Raw genomic sequence first — 10,586 nt, 5'->3', positions numbered from 1 at the left:
CTGTGAACGGGAGACAATACAAACTGTCCGAATTCCTGCCAGAGATGACCTCGTTGGCAGACATGCTGGCCAAGAACGCGCATCTGACGCCAGAAACGGCACTGCCTCCTGACACTGATTTTTCCGATGTGGACCACCAAGAGGTGTATGCCCAGGTGCGTCCCCTTCAAGTTTCCCGTTCCTGACAATGGGAGCGGTTACCCTAACGTTATGCACCGACCCAGCCGAGATCAGCACATCCTTTTCGGCGCGGACGAGGACTTCGTCGTCCTTTATAGGCTGCTCTCTCTTCCGAGACTTCTGGGATCCAGAAGAGCCGGGAGCGTGCTCCTTGATCGTTCTCGTGAAGTTGACGTTGCGAAGTTGGAAACCTAAATCGATTTCCGAGGTGGATGAGGCGGGGATATGGTGCTTAGTCGCTCCAATGGTAATCTCGCTTTCGCCCGATGCTTGTCTAGTCACTCCCAGCTCGTATGCCGACTGGAAGTCTTCACCCAGAAGCAAAGGAACTTGCATGCCTCTCACCACGTAGGCTTCGACTTCCATTTTGATCAGCTCATCTGCCGCCGTCGTAATGTACAGCGGCAGCCGCACGTAGCCCAAGACTTTAGCTTTCCCAGTTAGGTGATATAATTGCATCCTCAGTCCCTCTTTCGGAGCTGGGAGGTCGGGGATGGTGTTAGCAAATTCTTCTGAGATCAGCGTCAAGTCCGCGCCGGAATCCAGCCGGACTATGATTTGAGGTTGAGTCGGAGAGCCTACTCGCGCTAAAATATGCAAGGCCCGAGAACCCACTGAGGCCATACCCGCGGGTAACTGTCGTAACTTCCGGATGACTTGCACGATTTCTCCGCTTGGTATGATCTCGGACTCGATAGCTAAAGGCGAGGTTATATGCTTGGCTAAGCGATCCAAAGCTTCCTTGGGGACGGCGCCTTTCCCGTTAGATACCGACGCGTTCCACTTCTCTTTCCGTGAAGCGGGTATGCGTTTCTGTCGGTCTTCTCTTCTGCGAACATTGCGGTTACCACCATACGACACGGTTAAGACCACCTTATGCAGATCGGAATCCGACTGCAAGGCTTCAGAGAAGTTGCTCAGTTTGACGGGCTCGGACGGCGGGTAAGCAGCAACAACATTGTCATTCTCGAGGTCAGTGCCTAGGATTCTATCTCTTTCGGTCTCTGTCCTGGTCTACTAAGGCCAACAGCGCTTCAGCTAGATGAGCGGATCGGGTGTTATTCCATAATTCGTATTTGGGGCATTGCGCAGCGTGGTGAAGCGGGCTGGAGCAGATGAAGCAGTCTCCTTTTGGTGGAGGATCCGTCTTCACCGAGTCGTCTCTGGTGAACTTGACTCCTTTCATCTCGCCTCCTTTAGGCCAGATACTCTTCGAGCGGTTGGCTCTAGCGTTCCAACGGTTGCTGGCGACGGCTAAGGCCTCTTTTTCAGCCGCATTCCCCGTTTCCTCTTCAGCCTCCTCCCAATCCTCGTCAATTGCAGCGAGATTAGCGGACCTGGTGCGGAAGAAACGGCGCTTAGAACCATTCTCCTGTTGATCTCGAAGGGCGCGGATGATCTTGGCAGACTCCCAAGAGTAGATGAGCGTTTCTCCGTAGTGTTCAGCTAGCATTATCAGATGCGAAATTGTAGGGCAGCGAACTTCGTCTATGGATTCCTTCCAAGCGTCTGGCTGATTGCGAATGATGCGATGTACTGCCGTAGCTTCATCGTCCGTAGCGTACAAGAATTTTGCTAGAAGGATTCGCCTTTGGAAGAAATCGGTAGGGAGCTCTTCCTCGTAGCCCTTTTGACGGAAGAACATCGATTCGAAACGGCTTATCTCTTCGCGTTCCCATCGAGATGACATGAATTGGGACGTGATGGCTCGGAGCATATGAACCCAGGAAGACTGGTGCACGTCCTTCACGACGTCCGGGAGAACGTCCCACCATCCTTTCGCGGCGCCTTCCCAACGTTGCGGGGCAACTTGCGCCATTTGGTATTGAATCAGCGGTCCCTTTCTAGCCAGGTCCTTCATGCCGACCAAGTATTTGATCAACGAATCTCCCTTTCCATCCCAGGCGGGTACTTCGGACTGTTTCATTCGAGTGTCAATTTGAAACGGATGATAAGCCCCCCATCCGGCATCCGGTGGGTTGAAAGGCTGTCCTAGTCCAGGCGGGGGAGGTGGTCCACCGGGTGGGCCCCCCGGGTTAGGCGGCTGAGCTCCTCCGAGCGGGAATCCGCCGAAGTAGCCGTTATGCGGGGGCCCGCCACCAGGTGGACCACCTGATCCTCCTCCCGGTCCGGATGGGCCGGATGGGCCGGGCGGTCCCGTCGGCCCGCGATGTCCCCGCCCACCATTTGAATGCTCTCCTTTTGACCCGTCTGAAGACGAATCCGAGGGCTGAGGAGCGCCGCGCGAAGGCGTAGGAGCTTGGAAAGGTTGAGTTTGGGGATATTGGAAGCCAGACGTAGAGGGTAAATGAGGCTGTTGCCCGGAAGCGAAAGTAGGATAGGGATTATATGCCCCCCGCTCCCGTATACGAGCGAGCGTTCGGCTCGCTCCCCGTCAGCGGCACATATGGCCCCCCAATCCCGTTGTCTCCTAGGGAAGCGATGTTACCGAACACGTTCTGGATTCCAGCACGCGCGGCAGCCGAGGGAGCAGGGAAAGGTCGATGAGAAATGGGGGACGGTGCGCTGGCCAGATTCGCGAAACGGACCCCGGCTTGAGGGATAACCGGTGCAGTCATGGGTATGATGGGCTTCATAGGCAGGAGCGGAGCTTGTGGATGCGTAGGCCAGGAATCTGTACGGTACGGTTGGGAGTAGACGTCTTGAGCCGCTTGGTAGTGTGCTTTTACTCGTTGCCATACTATAGGATTGGCTTGCTCGAGATATTCTTGATAGTCCGGCCTAGCGACGTATAACCTCAAAGCTGGCTCTGGGTCCAAGGCCGCCGTGCGCTTTCGCAGTTCCGACCGAGTTGACGCTAGCGAGGAAATTGAAGCTTCCGATTCCTGTCTAGCGACATTTCCCCAGTGAGTTAGAGTACGGCGCACTCGAATTTTAGCTCCAGCGAGGCGTAGCTGCACCGTTCCGAACGCCAGGAGAATCTTGTCGGCTTCGCTGGCTCGGTTTAGCACCGACAGAAGTTTGAAGCCGTAGTCGACTTGGAAGTTGGATCTGCTGGCCCGCTTTTCCAATTGCTCCAGCCCCTCAAGGATCTGATGAAAAGCAAAGACGACATGAGCCACTCTAGCGAACGTTTTGACTTCAAGACGGAAGTATCGCGGCTCCGTCTGCGGGAATACGGGAGCAACCAAGTTGTCCGCCGCTGGCAAGGAAGAAATGGCATCCACTTCTTCCTCTAGCGAATCCCAAGTCATGTCGCGACGCGGGAGAGTGGTAGCGTTTGAGTATCAGCCTTAACAGATCCAATTTCTGTATGTCCAGAACTTGTTCAACTCCTTCCAATCCGTACGTGATTAAAGGATCGTAGAGCTCCGTTTCCGGGTCCTCCTGATGATGCCTGAGAACGGAGTCTTCCAGGGGTTCGTAGTACAGGCCCAAGCTTTCTCCGAGGTATTTGAAGATTTCCGGTATGACCGGCTGCGGGGATCCAGCAGTCGTTCGAAGGGCCGTAGTGATAGATTCATCTCTGAAGTGAGGAGGGGGAGGTCGGAAGCTAACAGCAGTAGGGCTAGCCGAAGGTTGCCGCGGAGGTGATATCCTATGCCAACTAGAAGATTGACCTGTAGAACGATCTGAGGCTCGCGAAGATTCTTCTTCAGATGAATTTTGTCGTTCTGAATCCCGTTCTTCGTCGGAGGCGCGCACGGTCTTAATAGATGCTCCGCTGGCTGCTCGACCTCGGCCTTCTTCGGGCCTGGCGGCAGCACCCGTTGACGGGCGGAAAACAGGGGCCTTCGCGCTCAATAGCGGTGACGGGGACGGGGGAGGAGCCTGCAGGTTTGACGCACGGTACCCTGGGGCTGCTGGCGTCTGTAGCGGCGTCCATGGCGAGTTGGAGTCGAAAGCGCTGGATGCCGAGCTCCTAGGTACTTCTTCTTCGTCGAGTTGATGAGCTGGCGGCTGGAATCCAGCCGCCTCTGGCAAATCCGGGCTGGCCGGGGGACGAGCAGCCTTGGACGGAAGCGAAGAAGTTTTGGGGGCAGACGTGGAGTTCGAAACCTTTCGCAGAACGATTTTCGGAGCGCTAGTGGACGCCATGGAGGAGAAACGAGGGTAGTTCGAGTTAAGAGACGACGTGGGGGTAAAGGGAAAAGTTTTTTTCTTGCCGTCACAGAGTTACGAGCTCGAATTTAAGCGGCGTCGGCTGGGCGTTCAGGGGTAGCATCAGTCGGGTAGTCAGCCCAGTCAAGTTGAAACAGGTAAATCGTGCTGACTTCTCGCGGCAGGATTCCGGCCGTGAGAAGTGCCACGTAGCAGCGTCAAAACTTCCTCAATTTTCAAGTAAATTCTCTTCGCCCCCCAGCCCGAGCGGTAAGCCCTCGCGGTGGGCTCCATTTGTGACGCTGTCGTTCGAGGAGCTTACGCTGGGCGGAAGCGAGGAGGAGATGTATCGATAAGGGGGTCGGACAGCCATTGGAATCCAATGGCTGCCCGACGGACGACCCGTAACCTACGGCGGGAGGGAGCAGTGAGGCGTACTCAGGCGGTCGGGACGGGTCCACGAGAAGGTAGGAAGGAGATGCACAAGAGGAAGAAGGACTTGGTTAAGTTGCTGCTGCGTGACTGTAGCCACGTGTACGTTACATGACTAGTGACTAATGTGACTATTTGAGATCAAATGATTATCCGTATCTGATAGAGCGATTCTGAGTCGTCAGCTGGAGATATACCCGTCACAATTACGGCCCGTACAGGACTACCGGAAGCTGAACGAGATCACTATCAAAAACCGATATCCGATACCACTCATATCGGACATCATGCATAAGTTACGTAACGCCCAGTGGTTCACCAAGCTCGACGTACGTTGGGGGTACAACAACATCCGCATAAAAGAAGGCGACGAAGAGAAGGCCGTGTTCGTTACCAATCGGGGCCTATTCGAGCCACTCGTGATGTTTTTCGGCCTCACCAATTCCCCCGGCCACGTTCCAATCCATGATGAACGAATTGTTTTCCAACCTGATCTCCCAGGGTCGCGTGATCGTGTACCTGGACGACATCCTCATATACTCTAGCGACCTCTCCGAACATCGCGCAACGGTGAAAGAGGTCCTACAGATCCTGAAGGACAACCAACTGTACCTGAAACCGGAAAAGTGTGACTTCGAGCGGAACGAAGTCGAATACCTCGGTGTGATTGTTGGGAACGGGCAACTTCGCATGGACCCGATCAAGGTCGCTGGCGTGCGCAAATGGCCCCGACCTCGTAATTTGCAAGAGGTTCAAAGCTTCCTGGGGTTCCTCAACTTCTACCGACGATTCATCAAGGACTTCGGCGCGTACGCCAAGCCACTGACTCGACTGACCTGAAAGGACAGCCCATGGAAATGGGGACCGGAAGAGGAGGAGGCCTTTCAGACCTTGATAGACCGGGTCACTGACGAACCCGTTCTACACTTCCCTACGGATCACGGGGCATGGCGGGTCGAAGCGGACTCTTCCGACTTCGCCACCGGGGCCGTTCTCTCGCAAGAGCAAGAAGGGAAGTGGGTACCGATCGCATTCCTCTCCCGGGCCATGAACGACACCGAGCGCAACTACGACATTCACGACAAAGAGATGCTTGCTATCATGCGGGCCCTCACCGAGTGGCGACACTATCTCCAGAACGGGGGAGATAAGCCGTTTGAAATCTGGACCGACCACAAGAACCTGGAGTACTTCATGACTGCTAAAAAACTGAACCGGCGGCAGGCATGATGGTCACTCGAACTGAGCGAGTATCACTTCTCCTTGCTGCATAAGCCGGGGAAAACGAATGGGCGGGCCGACGCGTTATCCCGACGAAACGGGTATGACAACGGGAAAGAGGATAACCAGGATATCGTCCTACTACCAGCGGGGCTATTCAAGGAACACGCGATCCGCGCTATGCTCACACTGGAGCATACGGAGGGCGACGGGCTGATGGACTCGATCCGACAGGCCGAATCGGCCACAGAGGAAAAGGTCCTCAAACTCTGGGAAGAAGGAGAACCGGAAGGCTGGGAACAGCATGACGGCTTCAAGACTAGGAACGGACTCGTATACGTACCCCCAGCCATGGGACTGAGGCATCGGGTGCTACGCCAACACCATGACATCCCTATCGTGGGACACCCAGGGTGGCATCGAACCCTCGAACTGACGACCCGCAACTACTGGTGGCCGTCTATTCAGACCGATTGCCAGGCGTACGTACGGGCCTGCCCGTTGTGCCAACGAACGAAGATATTCCCGAGACGCCCCGCAGGGACCTTGGTCCCGAATAGCGTGCCGACTCGGGTATGGTAGCGCATATCAATCGATCTGATCGTGCAACTACCCGAGTCTTCCGGATACAACGCAATTCTCGTGATTGTCGACAGACTGGGTAAAGGGATACGTGTACTCCCGTGCACGGGGAACATCTCCGGGGAAGGAGTCGCTCGGCTATATCGTGATCACGTCTGGAAGGATTACGGATTTCCAGAGGAAGTAACTAGCGACCGGGGCCAGCAATTCATCGGGCATTTCATCAGCGACTTGAGCAAATTGCTGGGAATCAAGGTTTGATCCTCATCGGCGTACCACCCGCAGACGGACGGGCAAACGGAGCGTGCGAATATGGAGGTCGAGCAATACCTTTGAACATTCTGCAACTTCCAGCAGAGTGACTGGTCTGACTGGCTTTCCCTAGCGGAATTTGCGTTCAACGATAAAGTTAACTCCTCAACGGGATTCTCGCCCTTCTTCCTCACGTTGGGATTTCACCCGAGGAAGGGGTCCGAAGCCCCACAAGAGGTCCCGACCGAAGCCGCTACAGTTTTTGCCGAACGGATGAAGGAAGCTCGGGCCAACGCGGCCGAAGCCATGAAAGAAGCCCAGGAAACGATGAAGAAGTACTACGACCGGAAGCGCTCTCCGGACCCGAATTACGCCGAAGGGGACAAAGTTTACCTTCAGGGGACAAATTTGACCAGCGATAGGCCCTCAAAAAAACTGGATGACAAAAGATTCGGGCCGTTCAAAGTCAAACGCAAAGTTGGTAAAACAGCCTACGAGCTGGTCCTACCCCCAACTTGGCGCGTGAGCCCCTTATTCCACACGGCGCTATTGCGACCGTGGAACGCCCCAGTAGCGGATCACCAACGGGCCGCCCCGCCACCCCCGGCAGAGATGCGGGACGGCGAGCCTCACTACGAAGTCGAGGCCATTTCCCTCGTACGCAAGCAAGGTCGACATCGCCTGAGGTACTTAATTCAGTGGAAAGGTTACCCTCGAGAAGAGTGGACGTGGGAACTGCGGGACAAACTGGAAGGCGCAGAAGAGGCACTCGAGGATTTCTATATTCTTAACCCGTTCGCACCCCGCGAAGAACTCGTAAACGGCCGATGGAAGATCTGAAAGCAAGACCAGGGGACACGGACCCATAGGGCGTCGAGGCGCCGCCCACAACGGAGGGGGTGATGTCACGGTTCGGGTCGGGCCGTCCGGGCCATAAGGCTGCACGGGCCCGCATGGGCCCGCATACCGCCGCCCTCTTCGACAATCCCCCATTCTTCCAACCCCTTCCCTTCAACCCTGCGGCCCTACGCAGCGCCCATCCGATCCACCCTGGGACCTGGCGCCCATCCGATCCATCCCTAATATCGTGGCATATAAAAACCGTACTTACAAGATGTAGTCGCTAGGCTAATATCGTCTATTCTCCGGGCGAATACCCATCCCTCGTGCTCCCAGACCCCTTCGAAGTCGGACCCCCCGACGCCCCAATACGGCCCGAGCCCGACGTTGACAATTTGGTCTGGTCTGGTTTGAACCAAAATCCTGAACCGGACCTGACCATCACTAATTCTAAATGAAACCCCTTATGAAAATATATCATATGGATAGCCTATAGCAAAGAAAAAAAAAAGGAAAAGTAATGTATTGTATATACACTAAGTATAGCTAACAACTAGTTACTATATACACATTTGACAGCTGCATACAATGCCAAATCTGATAAACTCCCCAGTTCACAAGATCTAAAGAAGTTTTAACAGGCAGTTTTTAAGCACAGGATTCAGGAACTAGCATGATGTCAGACTTCGGGTTGGGCCGTGCAAGGACCTTTTCTAAGAACACGCGCCTGGAACAGAACAGACGGATAGTCGGGCCCGCAAGGACGGCGAGTGGGGTAGATCGAAACTGTAAGGGCCCGTGAACTCGGTCCCTGGTCACTGTCGGTGGTCGAAGGTTCGAATCGGGTCGTGTCGGGCCCGATGAGTAGAGAACGCCTCCTTGCACGGAGTAAGGTAGTTCTTCAGACGATCTAAGCGATAGGGTACAGGGTACACTATCAAAGGGGGTGATCGGACAACCCTGGCCTCTCCTCCTCCTCCTCGCTCCCGTTCCTGGCCGCAGAGGGGACGATTGTACGTCCCTTGCGGGCCAGGCGCTACTCCTAACCTCCTAGCACTCCTCCCCAGTCCCCTTGTGTCGAGTTGGGCTTGGCGACGGCTCGATGCGTCGTTCTCGGTCACGTGCTTCCTACGTGTGCATTCCTCCTACTGGGGTGCATGTTCCCCGTCATCACATGCTGCGTGCTACGGGCCCGCACCGGAGCGGACGGGCTGGGTCTTATCTGTGACACATGAATTCATACTTCTGTCACGGATAAGACCCGGCCCGTCCGCTCCGGCGCTGGTGTCGGGCCATTGCGGGCCCGTAACACGCAGCACGTGACGACGGGGAACATGCGCCCCAGTAGGAGGAACGCACACGTGGGAAGCACGTGACCGAGAACGACGCGTCGAGCCGTCGCCGAGCCCAACTCGACACCAGGGGAATGGGGAGGAGTGCTAGGAGGTCAGGAGTAGCGCCTGGCCCGCAAGGGATGTGCGATCGTCCCCTCTGCGGCCAGGAACGGGAGCGAGGAGGAGGAGGAGGGGCCAGGGTGTCCGATCACCCCCTTTGCGGGCCCGCGTATATAATGCGCGATAGTGTACCCTGTACTCTATCGCTTAGATCGTCTGAAGAACTACCTTACTCCGTGCGAGGAGACGCTATCAACTCATCGGGCCCGACACGACCCGATTCGAACCTTCGACCACCGACCACGGCAAGGGACCGAGTTCATGGGCCCTTTCGGTTTCGATCTACCCCGCCCGCCGTACTTGCGGGCCCGACTATCCGTCTGTTCTGTTCCGGGCGCGCGTTCTTAGGAGAAGTCCTTGCACGGCCCGACCCGCAGTCTGACAGAATCTAAGCGATCCCCCTACACCCGCAACAGAATGGACACTACCACCGTCATCGCACTCCCGGCGTGGGCTACGATAGTGGCTATCGTCATCGCCTCCCTTGCCTACCTATACGGACGCACTCTCGAAGCCCAACCCGTGGTCTTCAACCGCGTCCTCTACGGAAGAAAGGAGCCCGCCCTGAAGTGGGGCACCCCTAGGCGGGTCTCCTTGGACGAACACCATCGGCACATGGAACACGCTTGCCCGGCCCACGGTGCCGGGCCCGCCGCAAAGCGCCGACGCCTCAACAACTCCCCGCCCCTCCCCGCGTACGGCCGAACCCCGATCCGGATCGTCTCGGACCGCCCCGGGCCACCGGCACACTCGGCCTGATGAAATGGGACGCACCTCCCTCCGCACGAAGGCCCTGGGGGCCGTTCTTATCTCTCTCGTAATCTGCTCTACTTAATCTGTGGCGGGGCCTCTGTCCCCTAATAATAAATCTCTTTCTTCACCCATCACACTGGCACAACGGACGAGCGCAAGACAAATCGATCGATTACAGACAGCAGAAAAAATACAAAAAAGGGGAAAATACGCAGACAAAAACACGATACGGTCCGAACCACCACGGGGGCGCCCTACGGGAGAGGGCCGACTTGACAAGGCGCGCGAACGATGACAGCAAACCAGAGGGCGGGGATACCCGAACGCCGAGGCCCGAGTAGACGGGGAATCCCGGCTGATGTCGCGAAGAACAACCAGCGAGTCGCCGAAGCCTAATCCAGGTCCATCATGTCGAAGCTCAGGCCGTCCTGACGGCACACGTTCGCATACACCTCTCGTTCAGCGGCCCGACGCTCTAAACCCTCCGGCGTTTCCCAGAATCCCGACCTCTCTCATTCGGACCGGTGGATAGCCAGAAGAATGGCGCCCAGATAGCGGCACACGTCGGGCGACGTCCCCTGGAGGCGGTCAAGGACTCTAGCGAGTTCACCAACCGGAGGTCTGCGTCCAGGGAACGCATCGACGACAACTCCGCAAGTGCGGGTCCGAGCATCCGGGAAGCCCCCGTCGGCCGAATGAACCGCCGACTGTTGCAGCAACAGCACGCCCAACGGCGACAAGCGCTGATCGGCGGGTACCGACGGGTCCCCATGCAACCGGCGAGACTCGGCAATGGCCCGATCCAAGTCC

The sequence above is a fragment of the Mycena indigotica genome (assembly GCF_014461135.1).
Source record: "Mycena indigotica strain 171206Taipei chromosome Unknown Mind.scaff0014, whole genome shotgun sequence".
NCBI classification, from domain to species: domain Eukaryota; kingdom Fungi; phylum Basidiomycota; class Agaricomycetes; order Agaricales; family Mycenaceae; genus Mycena; species Mycena indigotica.
The sequence above is the reverse complement of the archived record's forward strand: the minus strand, read 5'-3'. Positions refer to the sequence as shown.